This window comes from Procambarus clarkii, chromosome 55 (assembly GCF_040958095.1).
Source record: "Procambarus clarkii isolate CNS0578487 chromosome 55, FALCON_Pclarkii_2.0, whole genome shotgun sequence".
Classification (NCBI taxonomy): domain Eukaryota; kingdom Metazoa; phylum Arthropoda; class Malacostraca; order Decapoda; family Cambaridae; genus Procambarus; species Procambarus clarkii.
Window position 1 is genome coordinate 19,680,033 of NC_091204.1, and position 17,939 is coordinate 19,697,971.

At 42.9% G+C, this 17,939-nt stretch overlaps 1 long non-coding RNA gene across 4 annotated transcripts in view; it reads left to right on the forward strand.

Moving 5' to 3' along the window:
• Nucleotides 1-373: 373 nt before the first annotated feature.
• Nucleotides 374-17,939, forward strand: part of LOC138352908 (uncharacterized) — a 560,090-nt gene continuing 542,524 nt past the window's right edge. For 3 of the 4 annotated variants that reach the window (XR_011222962.1, XR_011222961.1, XR_011222960.1), the window contains exons 1-3: nt 374-458; nt 697-752; nt 1,000-1,151. This is a non-coding gene — a long non-coding RNA (uncharacterized lncRNA). The remainder of the gene's footprint in view (nt 459-696; nt 753-999; nt 1,152-17,939) is intronic. The other variant, XR_011222963.1, reaches the window with a different exon arrangement.

Consider the following 17,939-nt stretch of genomic DNA (forward strand, 5'->3'; position numbering starts at 1 on the left):
GAATACGATCCCCTGCCGCGAAGAATCGTTTTTTCATCCAAGTACACATTTTACTGTTGCGTTAAACAGAGGCTACAGTTAAGGAATTGCGCCCAGTAAATCCTCCCCGGCCAGGATACGAACCCATGACATAGCGCTCGCGGAACGCCAGGCGAGTGTCTTACCACTACACCACGGAGACTATACCACTACACCACTAATTTGTTTAAATGTGCGCAGTATGTTAAGGTTATTTTATAGTTGAATATATATAATATATACATATATATACAAATAATATCAACTTAGGCTAAAGGATTTCATATTTCAGCACTCTGATATTGCTCGTGAAGGGAGAGCTTGACCGGGGCACTGCCTCGTTCTACCCTAAACAAGCAGTTCAGAGGTGGAGGGAGTGATTGAGGTAGCGAGGACGGTGTTGGTGGTCATTCTGTGTCCAGCCGTCACGGTGGTGAGAGGTAGGTTGGCTGTGTGGTCCCAAGACGGGCTTCTTGTTCGAGACTCTTGCCTTGTGTTCTTGAGACGCTGTGAAGCTTTTATTGTTTGTTAACACAAATGACTCACAAATGAGGGGTTAATATAGCGGGGACTTTACTGTATAATGCTGTGTTTGGTCTAGTTTGCTATGCTATCTTCAACGTGTTGATTTTGGGGGATTTTAAGGAGGTGGTTGATTTACGAAGTCTACTTTTACAGTCTTGGAGGTGATGAGTGGTGATCTTGGACGTCCCTCCCTTCCTCCATCTTGACACGTAACTAATTTGTACATTTGAGTGCTGTTTGACTTGTCAATTTTTTTAAGTTCAATTTTATTTTTAACTAGCGGTACAAATTATAGTAAATAATTTGAACAAGTTTTATTTTTCAATCAGCCACTCTGGCAAGACTGCTTTTTAACAATTAATAACTTGCCTAGCAAAAGCGTGGGGGCGGAGAGTATTTTTATGCATATAAACTTGTTAAATGTCTTGCAAATCGTGATAAATAACTTCATTACAGGATTAGTTAAGTGTCTTGATGACTGGAGAAATTTTGCAAACGAGCCTTGCGTCACCTAATGATCGGAGAGACTGGCCTGCTGGTTGAAGTATTAGATTTGTACTAGGCTACAGCTGCACCTGTACTTCGACCATACTCGCTATCGCTGCTAGGTGAGTGGGATTGCATTTTACACTAGTTTCTACGTGGAAATTTTATGGAATAGAAATTTTAAAAAGCCTGGCATAGCTCGTATTTTGTTCCTTTAAGAGCGCTCGTTGGCAACAGTAACGATAACTAGATTTTATGACCGTAATAGTTGCTCTATTTGAGTTTAATGTAGATCTCAAATGGTGAATGTCTTGTAGCTGTTGTGAAAATTTTATTGAAAAAAAAACTACAGATTTTGAAGTTTAGCATAAACTGTCTTTAAAGCAGTCGGTCATAAGGAGTTATAGTATTTTGCTGGGCTTTAAATATAAATTGTTGTAGGCAACAGCTGTCTAGTTGGATTTGATATTGAACCTACCATATATTTTTGTTCTGACTTTAGTGCAACATAAAAGGTTGAAAATTGTCATTAGTACGTACTTGCGTTAGGACAGGTTTATTAACCTGTCCTAACAATTTTTCTAAATTGTAAACTTTAAAGTAAGGATTGGAGCACACTAGCAAGTCTTGTTGAACTTCGTGGTATATTCCTTTGACTTGAGGAAAGAATACAGAAGTCGGTCTTGTTATTAAAGATCTCTCATTGCCTGATCAGGTCACGTTACTAGACTACCTGCAGTTTAGATTTAGCAATAAACATAAATATAACTTTGCGTAAACGTTTACCTGAAGGTAATTGACACCATTCCCTAAATCTAGCCCTGTAGCTTGTCTCATGGATACTACGTAATGTCAAAATTATCACAAATAAAAGGTCACTATATACGCAAACAGCAGCGTGCCTCTGTCGTCTGGGACTTTTCCTTCTCTGGGATGTTCTGCAGTAGTCTGATTAGGGGGGTACTGCACCAACTTCTGGCTGGGGAGGGATTCTGCATAAGAGAATATCAGTGGGAGGGACGGGGGCTGAATAACCAATGGGCGGTTGGTTGGCAGAGGCTGACAGCAGATAGTCAATTTTAGACATAAAATAGTTAATGTACTTTTCCTCTAACTTCCATCTCAAATAATGTAGCTTAGCCAATTTCCTTAAATAGTTGTTAGAAAAACGGTGAATATGGGACTAGTGAAGAGGCAATATTGGGGAAGCATTAGTCGTGATTGCATACATCACTCGCAACAATCAAAACTACAGATCCCTCAGAAGTAGACATATTCAAACACTGGCAGGAAATCTTCAATCCCCACCCCCCACAGCCAACAGCAATACAAAACATAAACAGAGTAGAAACATGGATATGACACAACCCTCATGCCATCACACACCACCCTACCATTGACCTCGCGACACTAGACGATTTAGAAAGTGACCTCACAGAATCAATACTACCTGAAGAAGTTAAACTCGTGCTCAAGAACACCAGACGTAAAGCCCCAGGAGCCTCTGGCATTGGCCAAGCTCTCCTCAAGCAACTTCCAGACCCCTAATCTTTGCACTCACAGACGTCTACAACGCCTCACTAGCAACAGGATATTTCCCAAGCCCATTCAAAGAAGCCACAGCAATCCTCATTCCAAAAATCCCCGACAGACCCCAAGAACTACAGACCGATCAGCCTACTAAGAGACATTAGGGAAAGTATACGAAAAACTCATTAATCATAAACTCAGGTATCACCTAGAACACTAACATATTGACAAACAATTTGGCTTCAGACAACACCGCTCAACACAAGACGCACTGAACATTACCTCTCCATAAATAAACACCAGAGGGCCAAGACGGCCCTCATTGCAAAGTACGTCGAAAAAGCTTTTGACACTGTATGGCACGACGGCCTACGTTACAAACTCTGCACTCTATTTCAACTATCTGACAACATGCAGAGGCTACTTTGCAGCTTTCTAACAAATAGAAAGATGCAAATCAAGTTCCTCAGCAAGCTGTCAGGTTACTTGAACCTAAATGCAGGTGTCCCCCAGGGCTCAGTTCTCTCACCAACCTTATACATACTCTATATAAACGACATCCCTGACCCAATATACTGGACATCAATGACCCTTTGCTACGCTGACGACGTAACTCGACTGATCTCGGACTATAAGATTAACGCCCTCACACGGAAAGCACAACAAGAAATAGACAGTCACCCTCTGGGAACACGACTGGCGAATAAAAACAAACCCCAACAAGTCTAAAATTACATACTTTTTCTACAACAAACGACGTAACCCTGCCCCAGTAAAACTCTACTCTCAACCACCAGATGCAACCCAGATCCCAAGAGTCAACAACACCACAGTACTTGGACTCGCATTAGACTAAAACCTTCGCTTTCACACACGCATAACACCCAAGAAAGCTATAGCCTCAAACGCTCTTATCAAAACTCTACCCACTCAAACATGCCTCCCAAGCCACCAAGCTCTATCTATACAAAACGCTTATTCGCCCACTCCTAACATATGCACCGATCCCACTCACACTTGCAGCACCAACAAATAGGAAAAAACTCCAGCGTACCCAGAACAGGGCTCAGAGATGGGTGTTACATACCCATTGGCAGGACTTCACCACCAGTAAGGCCCTGCATGAGTGGGCGAACATCCCACCTCTTAACATAACCTGGGATACTATGGGGAAGAAACAGATTGACAGAATTCTCACTTATGACAACTACGACACGTTCCTCAGAAACGTCCTAAGCAGACCCAGACATACGCACAACCTCTTTAACCTGATCGACGATCCACCTCCTGCTCCGTCCTTTACATAACCCCTCTCCTGTAATATACCACTACTCAAATCACCAAACTTCCAACTATAGCCTCCTAACTCTTCTCCCCCCCTCTTTCGGGGGGGGGGGGGGCCAACTAGCTCCCGTTTTCTGGTGCCTTGGGTGGGGCACGATGCTGATTAACAGATCTAAGACCACATCTGGTGTGAGCCTCCAGGGCACACCCAGCTGAGGGCTGCTGTCTCCGTGGGTGCTCAAAAAGACGAAATGTTGTCAGATCCGATTCCTTGCCTTCACTGCCTAGTCTGGTCATAACGATTTCAATGCCATGCAGCTGGGTCTAGCCCTGGCTCTTTACCTCATACTGAAAACCCTTCCTCTCACCCCCACTAATTCTTCCCCTATCCCCACTTCCACGCTCACCCATTAGGGTTTCTTGACCTATATTTAATTCATTCGTGATTGGTACGCTGTGTACAAAGTGTTTGGGGGAGGGGAAGGTGTACAAATTTCAGAAAGATATCAATAAAGGCGGATATCTGCCAGTTGACGATGAAAAATTGTAATTTTGGCCTGTCTTGGGGCCGTCTTTGGTCCCCCCCCCCTGGGGGTTGGGTTGGGGGGTTGGGGGTTGGAAATAGCCCATGTCATGCTATCTTTTGATATGATGGTGGTCGCTGGAGGCGGGTAGTTAATTATGCTCCCTGTACTCATCCTGTGAGAGGTAGCGCAAAAATTAGATGGCGGGAATAATTTATCGGACCTCAACGGAGAATATTACATTAACAAATTCATCTATCCTTCACGCCTTGTAATTACAATAAGCTAGTTAATGTTTTATTTAAAGGGCTATATATTATACATTAATGGTCTTATCGCCAATATCTCGTAACGGAAAACCGCCCCAAGGAGCAGTGGGCCGCCTCGGCCCCCACTAAAGAGCTCGCATTTGGCAGTACCCATGTCAACAAGACGGGTATAAACTCTAAATCCCAATCTAAATTAGTGGCCCTTCATCTTGGACTAAATTCACACTGAATAAGCGTACTTGCAACGGGGCGATAGTTAAGATAGCAATTTGAATGCGGGTGGCACTGTGACGGCTCAAATGGTTGGGATGAAAGAGGCTACGACCTTAATGACTACTTTCCTCGGCTCTGTGGCCAGCAGAAAACCACTTTTTTTTTTAATGGACACATTCCTGTCGATCCCTTGCTTCCGCCCCCCCCACCCCAGCTGGAGCCGCGATATTCCCCCCCCCCCCTTCCCTGAGCGTTAGTGGTGTTGGACTTCATAGGGTATATCCACCCTGGATTGCCTATTAATGTGGTGCGGCCAACTACTGCGAAGCGGTGAAATCAAACTAGTAAAAGCAACTGGAAGGTTGATAATCTTGGTCTCTATAGCATAAGATACTTGGTCCCTTTCCCCCCCCCCCCCCAACCCCCGGGTAGTTAATGCCCTCAGCGTTCCCAGGCTCATTGACACTGCTAGAGATATGCTAGTTTAAAGTTTCTCTTGTGGCGATCCAGTGTTGGGGGGCGGGGGAGATAGGATTCCTGCAATGTCCTAACTTCGTGTATGGAAAGTAGAGAAGCTCGAAGAAATTTCCACAATTTGTACCACAATGGACTGAACGCCCACAGGTCCTTCCCTGTCAGGGCTAGACAAGTTGTGCCAAGGACCCGGGTTAGATACATGGTTATGGTAGAAACAAATGGGTATAATTCTTTTGATGCGCCTGTTCACCTGGCAGTAAAAAAGTACCCGGGAGTAAAGTGGCCGAAAGTAATGACCATGGCACTGAAGGTACAAACCCAGGGTACATCCTGGGATTGTAAAAATGTGTAGATATTATAGAAAAATTAATGGTTCTTATTCCTTTTCCTGGTAATCTGTTACTTGGTGCAAATTGATACCTCAGACTAACGGTTAGTTCCCAGCAGGTTAAAACATTGCAGTCGTTAAACTCCAGGCTCTACGTAACAAGTTATTAGTCTGGATAGGACTTGTTCAGTGTGTGGGGGGGGGGTTAATTTTGTACTTTGATATAATTGTCTTTCATTTATTAAACTAACTTGCAGAGTAAAGAGCTGCAAGCTAGCAAATAAGAACTAAAGCCCCAAAACAAAGGATAAAAGCATCCCTCCTTAACCCCCACAACCTCCCTGGCCACATAAATGGCCTTTCACAAGTAGTACAGAAACGATAAATGTAAAATTGAAAAGCAAGAAATCTCTTGGGTAATGTATAACACTAAACGCATACAAATGACAAGAATGATCAGAAACAAAACCTTAAAGCCAATACGCAGTTTTATTTTATGTACGTGTAAATAACTGTACCATTAAAATGGCCCGCCCCCCCCCCCCCGGTAAAAGACTTTAAATATACACAACCAGTTACTTGGTAATACACACCACACAATACCGCACATTAGAATCACCCTTAACGGAAAATATAAACCAAATATCCAGTAAACATAAATGAAGGGAAGAAAAAGATGAACAGATACTTCTGCAAGCACGAACAAAGGCACCAAAGACTAATTAGAGCACACTAGGTTATAAAGGCTTGCTAAACACACGTGTACTTGTACTAGACAATAGCGCACATCCTACCACTTAGACCAAGCCTGGTAATTGCTGAACTTGCTCGTTACCCGCCACTTCACTACTTCCTTGATCAGTGGGGATGGCCCCATCCACCGGGAACTACAGAAATTCTCGGTTAACGTCGTTCTCACCAAAGCGATAACTCCAAAGTTAAATTGGGACCATCCATTGGTAGCTTCTCTGTTCAATTCTGCAGTTTGTCGGCTCGTCGGCAGCCGATCAGTTTAGCAGCGTTCCTAGAACATCAGACGGTTGAAAGAGGTCGACAACCGTCAGAGGTTCACAATAGTGGGTTCAGAAGTTCACAACAGTGGGATAAAATAGCAGTTTCAACACGGCCACCATCGGCCAGCCGACCGTGGAAACTCCACACATTTACTCAGTTGGCCAACATGCTTATAGTACAAATGTGCAGCCCATCCCCCACGAGACTATTTCTAGCTAGCTACATGCGAACAGCACGATTGATGGTTAGGTCTTTGACTGTTCCGGGTGTGACTAGTCTTCCCCCCCCCCTCCCCCCACACTCCCTGCACGCCCATCAACTTTGCAATGTGGCACAGGCAAATTACCGATTGTTTGCATTTCTAATGCAAATCGCATGCCTCCGTAAGAAAATGCTTTGACACCCTATCATTTTACCCTGCACGTTAAGTGGAGGAGGAAAGGGGGGGGGGAAGTGGGGCGGGGGGTGCTGGGTAGGGCTAGATATTTTAACCAACTAAATTTGACAGTAACTTTCCCAAAGTTCGAAAACTATGAGCAGCCTTCTGCTATATTAGCAGCAGCCCGTCCTCCAAACAGACACAAAAGTGATCCCATGCACCCGCCGAACCTGGTTAATGAATGGAAAAACGGGTTTTCACAAAACTCACAACTAATTTTTGTTGGAACACTTCAGGAAAGTGTTTCAGACTAATTTTGTTCGAACCACAACGCTCTAAATGCTTCACCCACGTACTACAAATAAAAATAATCGCTAAGAGAACAAAAACGGGTAACCTAACAGATGCATATATGCACAATATGCTAAAAATATTATAATTTAAATTTGAGAATTCCCGTTTTGAATGAAGCTTTAAAATTTTAATGCATCTGTGGGGTCGACCGCTGGATGTAATGTAGTTGATGACAGGTAGATTAGCAGACAAAGCCTAAAAGGGTTAAGGTTCATAAATCCATGTTCCACACGCAATAACTAACGTTTTGACAATAGGAGTCCACATATCGGATGCAGCGGCTCCGAATGTTCTTTGACTTGGTTTTAAAAATTTTAACTTTTAACTATAGGTAGATTCTTGATTATATGCAACTACTCATTCACGTGTCTAACCTTCGATTTGAACCATCCAGCGAGCCCAAGGTTTTTTATCTTCTAAGATTTTCCAATCTAATAGCATTTGCAGTCACTTGGCTCGACATTAAACTATAAATGTTATCTTGTTCAAGCTTTAATTTCAATCATAAATTTATTTATCTAGTCTGGCAGTTGGAACCTTGTCAACCTCGACTTTTCCTGGATAACTTGTTATATATGCGCCCCAGAGTAGTGCCATTAACCCCCCCCCCCCTAGGAGTATTATCATTGATGTATGAAAATGCATGAGTTTCGACCAAGCCCACATCACCGAATCCATCTAGATCGCAACAGCCATTTGTCTTGTGGTGTACGTAAATCATGGTGGTTGTCGCTAACGTTCGTGTGGAAAGTCGTGCAGCAGGCATGGTAAGCCTCTCGTGGCTTGCCATGGTTACTCTTCCCTCATCAGTCTTGCATGTGACTGTACTGAACAGTGGCTTAGCCGCTGAATTGGGGGATAGGGGGATTCAAATGTCTTGTGATGTATGGTTGAGCTTTTGCCTAGAGTTGTCGACCATCCTGCTTCCAGCTTGCGCGTGCACAAGATGCCTACACTTGTCCCATTGGCTCGGTTCGGAGGCAAGGTGATTGTCTGCAAAATGAATATGACACGCTTCAAAACTCCACACACACTAAGGTGGGGATACAGCACTTATAAAGATTTGCTTTAAAACCTGCGTCTGGTAGTGTGCCAGAAGTGCTGTTAGTTCCTGTACACTGCCGTCTATACCATATCTTCAGCAAAGAACTGTTAATTATTCTAATTGTATTGTGGAGTCTTATTTGTGGACCAACCAACATGTGGATGGTCACAGGAATTCATTACCAATTCACTCTTGCAAATCAATAAATTGCAAATACAGTAGTTTGAAAATGAAAATTAAAATTTGGAATTTGTTTAAACAGTAAGTTAAGGGTCCTCTGATAGGTTAGGTGGGCAGGGAATTGTTTCAAAACGGTATGAAAAACGTTAATGGAAAGTTTCCTTTTCTAAGCTTGCCGAGTAAGCCGGACGACTCAAACGGAACAGTACGTCACCGAGTCCATTTCATTTAAAAGTACGTCCAAATTTGACCATAGCGCGAATAAGAGTCAAAAGTGACGTTATTTTTAAGAGGACTGGTTGCAATACCATATATTCACGGTCAGTAGAGTTTCCTAAAGTCTTACTATAGTCGTAAGTCTTAAGGCACTACTAGCTAGAGAACCATTGCATGTCGGTCATAAATGGACGTATCAACAGATTCTGTAACGAAATGGAAAACTTCATGCTCACCTTTGTACTACGGATCCTCCATTAAAAAGAAATGGAAACTTAAACACGTTAGATATAAAAGCAGAGAAATTGATGTAACGATGACCAGATTAAGGCTGGGACACGCCTAACAGGAAGCACAGGCCAGTTTGGCGTGTGCTTCTCTTCTTAAGACATTACGAACTCTGCCTCCACTGTTGTGCCCGAAACAATCCAACACCATCTCCTTCACTCTGCCATCAGTGCCAGAGTACACTTCAAACCAGTATTTATCGCACTTAAAATACCCTTTACCATAGTGCATATTACGAGGTGACCTCTCGTTACAGGGAAAATAAGTCAAAGCATTGGCTAAATATCTCCAGTCGACCAAAAAATTCAGTCACATCTGACCCGGGCCAAATTTATACTTGGCGCCACCAACAGCTAAACACAGAAAACAAATGCCTTGTCACTACACCATGGATCGGCTGACGCCATAAACACGACATACCGCCGTACGGTGCGGCAAGTCTCCCTCTAACATGCCTCTGATTTAGTATCCGCTCCTCTATCTACACCAAAGCGCAATAAACTCTAACTTCATTCTCAACATGAACGCGTCTCAACATTTATACTGGTGCAGTCATTGGGAGGATAAACCCTTCATACAAATGCACCTACTATATAGTAGTATTTGGAGAGGCCTGGACAATCTGGCTCCAGGGGACGAATTTCGCCAGACCTGTTAAGTGTTCTGCAATAAAAGGCTGCTAGAATAGTTACGAACTATAGTTAAAAACCCACTTCTGTGTTTGTGACTTGTGTAAAGATGGTCTTTCGCGCCCTTGGTGCTTTGTCAAGGTCTTGAGTATGTGGTTAGGGCGAGACTTGCATCTCCACGACTAATCTGTCTGCTATCCTATATAGATTCGGCTACTTGGCACAAAATGTTTAAAGTAGCACGGCATGAATAGGCTGTAAATAGCTTTTTAGAGCAAATGCCAATTGCTGATAATAGATCTGTGAACGGATGGGGGGGGGGGGGGGGAAGGTTTTCATGGTGGACTTCAGCCTCGGAGGGCCGGCTGTACCAGTTAGGGGGAGCTGGTGGGGTTAGTGTAGACCTCCTACGTCTTCAGTTTTGTCTGGCTACACAGAGCAGTTTTGTGGGAGATCAAAAACTTCCATAAGTAGGTCTTCTACAGAGTAGGTGTCGCATTTTTTTGCTGCAGCGATGGAATTACAAAGATTTTTGTCTGAAGAGTCTGCAACATCAGGGTTGCCAGAGTAGAATTGCTGAAAGGCGAACAGTCAAAGTGGCAAACTTGTAACAAAAGTAGCTAAATTTTTTTTTCAAAGGATAGCTTACAAAGATAGCTTACCAACATTAACATTTTACTTAACATTTTTAAATTTTGCTAGAAAATATCCATTAATTTAGTCATATTAAGGACCTGCCCGAAACCCTACTTGTTAGTGGCTTGACAAAAAATAATCTGCCATTCTCTAGTAAACCCAATGTACATTGTGTATAAACAGTTTGCTGTATGAAGCATAATGGGAACTAGTCCTACCTAGTTTTCAGTTGATTATTAAAATCTTCGTATGCCTCCAAAACCGTTATTGCATATTGCAGACTATTTTGTAAGACATGGGCGATTCAAATGACTAAAATTTTCTCTAAAGATTGATGTCAAAAGCTAAAGTACACTAAAAATTGATAACTTTAATTTATCGCAGATGTTACTCGCGTAAATACTAGTTCAACAAGGGCATTATTGATTGGTAAGCTATATAGTACCAATGTAAACTAGGCGAGGTTAGTATGGGATCACCAGCAGCGTTCTTGCCAGTTACTTCCTTGGTCCAAAATGACGATCCAGATGTTGGAATTTGTCCCTCACAAATGTTGGGCCAATTAATGCTTAACAGTAGGCTCAACCTGCTTTAAATTTAAAAGCTTGGTACTAGCTGATCACCCTAACAAGTTTTGGTGACTGTGTGAGGGGGGGGGGGGCTAAGACATGTGCCAAGTGAAAGATTTTTCACCTTTTTGAAAGTTTCAGCATTACTTGGAATACGAAAAAGCAGCTCTGCAAGCTTTCACAAAAAAAAAAAAAAATTATAGAATCTTGATTATTTTGAAACTTTTCCTGGGGTTATAAGACTTAGTGGTTAGGAGTGTTGAAAATTCGTTACCAAAGTCCACTTTCTCCAGGTGCAGATATATGGAATTGTAGTGCAACTAACAAAGCTTTGCATGATGAGGATAGATTCTTCTGCGCATTCAAAGTGACGTTTTCAGTCAGTGTGAAGGTTACACTAATCTTCATCTTTTTGAAGTAAATTAATACTTTAAAAATCCTTTAGGATTGGTTTGAGAAATGAAACTAGCTTATTGGCAGGTTCAAGACTTTGAAAATTGTTGCCTTGCAACATATTTATCGCAAAAGAAACGAAGCGGATAGGACTTTTATACATTACATGATAAAAACGGTTAACATTAGTAGCACAACTTGCTTTCCAATTAGCCCAAGTGTCGCAAGTGCCAAAATTAAAAGCTTGAAAGGAATGATCAGGGGACAGTGCCAAGCCATACTATATAGCACTGGGAAGGGGGGGGGGGGGGGTTCAGGATAAGGCTTTGGGATGGGAGGGGGGGAAAGGAATGGTGCCCAACCACTTGGATGGTCGATAGTGCCGTTGTAGACGGAAAGTCTACTAGTGCGTCTGCCAAGAAGAGTGCCCGTCCCTCTAGCTCCCAACAGGGAAGGGAAATGCCTCGTGTAAATCTTGGGTAGTTAGTCGGTCGAGATCGACCATATGGTCGTCCTGGTGCTAGTCTCCGGAGTGGTGGGGGTGGAGGCAGACACACTTGCGTCCGGGGCTATGATGGGGTTCAGACAGTTGGCTAGGTACAGCATGTAGTTCCATAACTAATCGTAGATTGTCTGGTCTGGCAAGCCTCTCCGCTAGTGGAATAAGACCAGGGATAATGTCTGCACGTGATGCAAGGTGCTGGTTGGTCATTGGGGGGGGGGGGGGGGTTCTGAAGTGTGTAGGCCGGGGTGATCAGTTGGGAGCCAATCTTTGATACAGCTGGTAGGGTCGTAGTCTGCATCTGGCTTACCAGCCCGTCCTCCAAACTAAGATCCAAAAGTGATTCCATGCACCCGCCAAACCCCCCCGTTTATGAATGAAAAGCGGTTTACACACTACTCACAACTGCTGACGTTCGAACATATCCGGAACAAGTGCTTCACTAACGAATTTTGTTCGAATCGCAACGCTATAAATGCTTCACCCACGTAATACAAATAATCGCCAACAGAACCTAAACACCTAACCTATCTATCCTATGCCTATATATACACTATGCTAATATATTATATTATTAATTTATACTTGAATTCGTTTTGAATGAACAGCATGTTAAGATTTATGAATGCGTCTGTGGGGTTGACCGCTGAATGTAATGCACTAGAGTCGAGGACGGGTTGGGCTTACTGAAGGCTCGAACTGGTCAGGACTGAACTCGCACCGACTTGCCTCTTGGTGGATGGCGGCGTTGGAGGAGGGGGGGAGGGAGGCTTCACTTCTTGATCGGTTCTCCTTGACGGGTGATCTGTCCCCTCCCGCTCCGCAGCCATTTGCCGCAATTGGGCCGCCGCCTTTTCATAGTTTCTCCCGCGGAGGAGCCTGGAGGGAATTTTGGCTTCTGCTATGGTGGTGGTGCCATATTAGGTGCTTCTACCTAATCTGCACAGTAAAATGAACTAAAGAGGGTGGCGGCGGCGTGGTGTTCTCCAGTTCATGCCTTGGTGTTGGTACAGTCCTTGTAGTTCACAGTACTGGAGCATGGGTTGCACTTGGCAGATTGTTCTGGATACTTGAAGTGCTCATAGCTGAAGCATTCTCGCGTTGTAGACTCCGTGGCGATCTGGTTTGGGGAAGAGATTCCAAAGCACTCGAAACCGTTCTTCATAACTTCCTGGGTCTGCTATGTTTCGAAGATCATAGTGGGTAGTGACAGTTTAGATGTTGTCATTTAAAGTTTTCTTCATTCACTTGCCACACTGTCGGGTACCTCGCCCGCTAACTAGCGTTTCAGCCTATTCACTTTTTTTTTTTTTTTTTTTTTTTTGTCCCGGCAATGATTTGTCTGGGTGGAATAGGCGAGAGGTTCGCCTCCAGTAGTGGGACCTGGCGTTCCGGTTCCAGGATCGTCTTTAGTTCCGCTTTTGTTGCCACAATTAGTGGCCTCATTACCATGCTTATGGACATCAACTGACCCTTCTGACGTATCCTTGTCAATGGCTGCTGCAATTTCGCGCTCATGGCGCTTGTAGACTGAGTAGTCGCACTTTCACTGTTATGTTCTTTGGCGATGACGGTCTGTTACCCTGGGTCCAGTCCTCTTGTTGTTCCTGACCTAATCAGGTCGCCTCTATTCTCGACTACCGATGCACCAGTAGTGATGCCTTTTGTGGTGTTATGGCAAAGTGTCCTTTGTCCTGATCCTGAGAACTGGAGTTAATAGAAGTGTTCATCTGGATGTTATCCCTCGTAACTCCTCCATACCCCCAAGGAGTGGCTATTGGGACGGCTTACATTCGTCCATTTATTCATTACTTGTATTAATTAGCTTAGGTTTAAAATTATTGACCTTTGGGTAGAGGCACTATGGGCTCACCATAGCCAGTGTTACTTTGAGCTTTTTGTTCCAGGTAGCGAATCTTTAACAATTATCCTTGGAAGTGAATTTGTCGGCGAAAGTATCTGGTATTTATTAGAACCCCTTGTTATTCTAGTTGCAATTACTTTCATAAATTGTTTACTCCTTACTATCAATCCTATGATCCAATTTTCCAACATTGGTTTGCTACAACACTACATGACCATAATTAAACATGGCATTTGTCTTCAATTCTGATCTCAAGTTTTCGCCCTGGTTCAGATTAAATGCTGGTTACGGAGATCGAGAAAGGCTCGTTGACTTCATGCTCCACAAGGAAGATGAATGCAACGTGCCATTTACTGAGTTTGAATTACTCGCGGCCCTAAACAAAGGCAAAGCCACATCCCCCGGTGAAGATGGTATCACTTATGACATATTGCGTCTGCTCCCTTTAGTACCAGGGAATCCCCTGCTTGAGCTGTATAATATGAGCTATGTTACTGAGGAGCTTCCTAACTCTTGGACCAACAGTATAATCATTCCAATTCCCAAGCCAAATAAAGAGAGTGCTTTCCGCCCAATTTCCCTTACTAGCTGCATTTGCTAAACATTCGAAAGAATGGTCCTAAACCGTCTCCTCCATAGAATAAGAACCATGCTATCCCCCCAGATATGTGGCTTCATGCATGGAAGGAGTGTGCATCATTGCATCACCACCTTTCTTACCCTGCACACTGAAAAGTCATATACCACCTTCCTAGATCTTAAGTCTGCCTTTGATATTGCAAATAGACATGTTATCTTGAGTGAGCTTGCAAGAATGAATATTGGTGGTCGGCTTCTTTGTTGGATCAGGGGTTACTTATCCAACAGGAAGTCATCTGTATTTTTCCAGGGGCATAGAAGTGTAACAAGAGACTTTGAACTAGGCACCCCGCAGGGTGGTGTCCTCAGTCCTACCTTATTTAATATCTTAATAAACACGCTGTTAAACTCTATACCGAGCAAACCCAACGTCCACATCATTAGCTATGCTGATGATATAATGATACACACCACTGGGTATGCTAACACGCAGAACACTCTTAACTCTGTATTAGACTCATGTCAGGACCTAGGTTTAATTATCTCAGCAGAGAAAACAGATACTAAATCGGCGCCCACCCAGGCAGGGAGGAGCTGTTCGCAAGATGCAACTGTCTGATGGCTCCCAGCTTGACTATGTAAAAAGATTCAAATACCTTGGCCTTGAGGTGCCACTGTATGGTCCTGTTGTATTCAGACTCTGTCGTCAGTTTAAAGAGGCTCCGAGCTCTCAAGGCTGTTGCAGGTTATCACTCAGGCTATGGTGCCAATGTCAGAATTGTCAAAATGATGTACTTTGCATACATCAGATCTTTAGTGGATTATGCTGCACCTCTGCTTGTTTTGATGCCTGAAAGAAAGCTTGGAGGGCTTGAAAAATTGCAGAACGAAGCCTTGAGGATAATCCTTGGGTGCCCTCGTACCACAGATACTTAATATGAGAAAGGAACTTAATATTCTGAGCGTTGTTGATCGTGTTACTGAAATTAACTGTCAAATTGGTATAAAAATGCTTAGGCTAACTCATCCTAATCCTTGCACAGAAGCCCTCCAGAATTTCTTTATTGAAGATCAGCATTGTTCCAAATGGATAACAAAAACTGGAACTCGACTCAATGTATGGGGTTCATGATTTGTACCAAGAGAAACAACGTCACTTTCCTGCACCGTGGGAGGTTACACCCTTTCCAGTTTTAATTCTCTTTCCACCCAAGAAGCAAATTAGAGATCAGCCCAAGCTTCGTCTTGAGGCAAAGCTCAACGCCTTAAGCCATATTGATGCTCTGTCCACAGAGCATTCTCTCTCTCAAATTATATACACTGATGGTTCCCTACACCGCACCACGGGTGCAGCTGGAAGTGCAGTTGTCCTGACAATGGGCGATGGCTTGTACTTTGAGTGGGGAGTCCGTATAAACAACTGGGCCTCTACCCTTCTGACTGAACTATTGGCCTTGATCCTTGCACTGAAATGTGTACAAGTCTCAAAACTTGATACATTAATTGTAAGTGACTCCTTATCCTTAAATGCTCTCAACTCTTTAAGACATAACTGTAACATGCTCGTGTCCGAAGCTAGACACAAATACAACAAAATTATTAAGGATGGTAAGAGTCCATTTCATGTGGTCTCCATCTCATGTTGGCCTCCGAATGCATGATAGAGCTGATAAGTTAGCCAAAGAATCTGCCTTTAAAGGAGCCGTTGAGTGTAACCTTGGATTGTCAATGAGCAATCTGAGAGCAGCAGTACACCGAGAACTTCAAGATCTTGTAGATCTGAGGCAAAGTGAAATTGACACCAGTAATTCCATATATCATCATACTATCATGCAAGAGGAGCCACACATCTATGGATCATCCAATAAAATCAGCAGACTTCTAGATGTTACTACTGCTCGGCTTAGACTCGGTTACAAGTATCTCTGGGAATTCTCATTATGTGCTGATGTAGACCTGACCAAATGTAAACTGTCAACAAAATTATTCGCACACCCTCCGTCACTATGTGATGGAGTGCGAAAAGATACGTGAATTTAGAGACAATTCTATAACCAATGTTCCAGCGATGTGTCAATATTTCATTCAAAATGATCTGCTACCAGAAATTTTAGCCAAATATCCCCAGTTTGCTAACTGTAGGTAGTAACTAAGTGATTGTAACCTATCCACCGCTGCCCACTGGATGGGGGGCGGTGTGCAGGACAAACATATAAATTTTGACACTAGCTCTCCACATGTCAGTTGCTTAATTTAGAAACTGTGCTTGTGGTCGATCTCGAACCCATTGTTGATGTGACGACTTATATTGAATTTTGTAACTAGCTCATCAAGATTGTAACTTGCTTAGCTAAATGAATTGTGGGGTTCAGTCCCTGAGCCCATTATGTGCCTCTGTAACCCTTTCCACTACCGCCCACAAGATGGGTATGGGGTGCATAAATGAACTTAACTAACTTTCTTTCAGCAACAAACTTAGCTGCAGGTTTTAAAATGTTATAGAAATCCGGAAGGCGATTGTATATTATCTCTTGCTCTATTCTTACAAACGCTTTCAAAAATTGTATTGGGGTAATTGAAAAGGGCTTGTATCAAATGCATTATGACCCTCTTAATAAGAGGGCTATATCGTAATCTCGGCTATTTTCTTACCGGGATTATAAGTGCTTTATTGTGAGCTTTATCGATGAAAAAGATGGATAACCTAAATACAAATATTAAGTTCGCGTTCTAGGTAAGACTGGTCACAAATCTTTCACGCTCTTAAAGACCAGCGAGTACACTGCTTATTTAAGACTTAGAATCAGTCGGTACTTTTTTTTTTGGGGGGTGGGGGGGAAGGGGGGGGACAAAAGTGAGTCGATGTTGATAAAACCGCGCACTAGAAATTTGAGACGAAGACGTTGAAATGATCGTTACTTCTACCTACAATGCAATCTTATTAACTTTCTCCATGGTTAAGTTTTAAGTAATGGTCCACTGGCTTAAGAGCATTCCACTCTAATTCTCGAAATTGTCAAATATAGCAAAAACGGACATCCCTGAATAATGTTCTGGAACCTTTCCGTCAATTATTTGTGGGTGAATTGAATTGGGAAGAAAAGTCAGAAGTTACTGTTGAATAACTTAATATTCCTAACTTCTTTTGAAGCGCTTTTAAGCAAGGAACAACGTATCTAAGAAGGCAGCCTTCCTTGTGCATTTTTAGAGCTACCATATAGATGTAAGGCATCTCGGGCAGCTTAGCTGAAGTCGGAATGTTAAATCATTCCCAACACTAAAGTCTAACCTCTTGCTGATCTTCCCGATTCAAATCAATTGAATTTTACTTGTAATAGGGATATGCTGGGGGGGGGGGGGGGGGGGGAGGGATTAATCATACACTATTCACTATCATCGCAGCAAATTTTCCTCATATAATTTATATTCATAATGGCACTAACTACCCTTTTCTGCTTTCATGAAACTTCTCATATTTTCAGATTAAAGCTTTTTTTAAGTTTTTTTGGTAAACAGCCATAAAAACAATCGGCATTAACATTGGTAAAAAACGCATGAACAGAATTTGAGAACGGTATAACACGCCTATATTAAAGAGGTCGTATAATACTCAATGGAAGCATGGGTAAACCAGTCA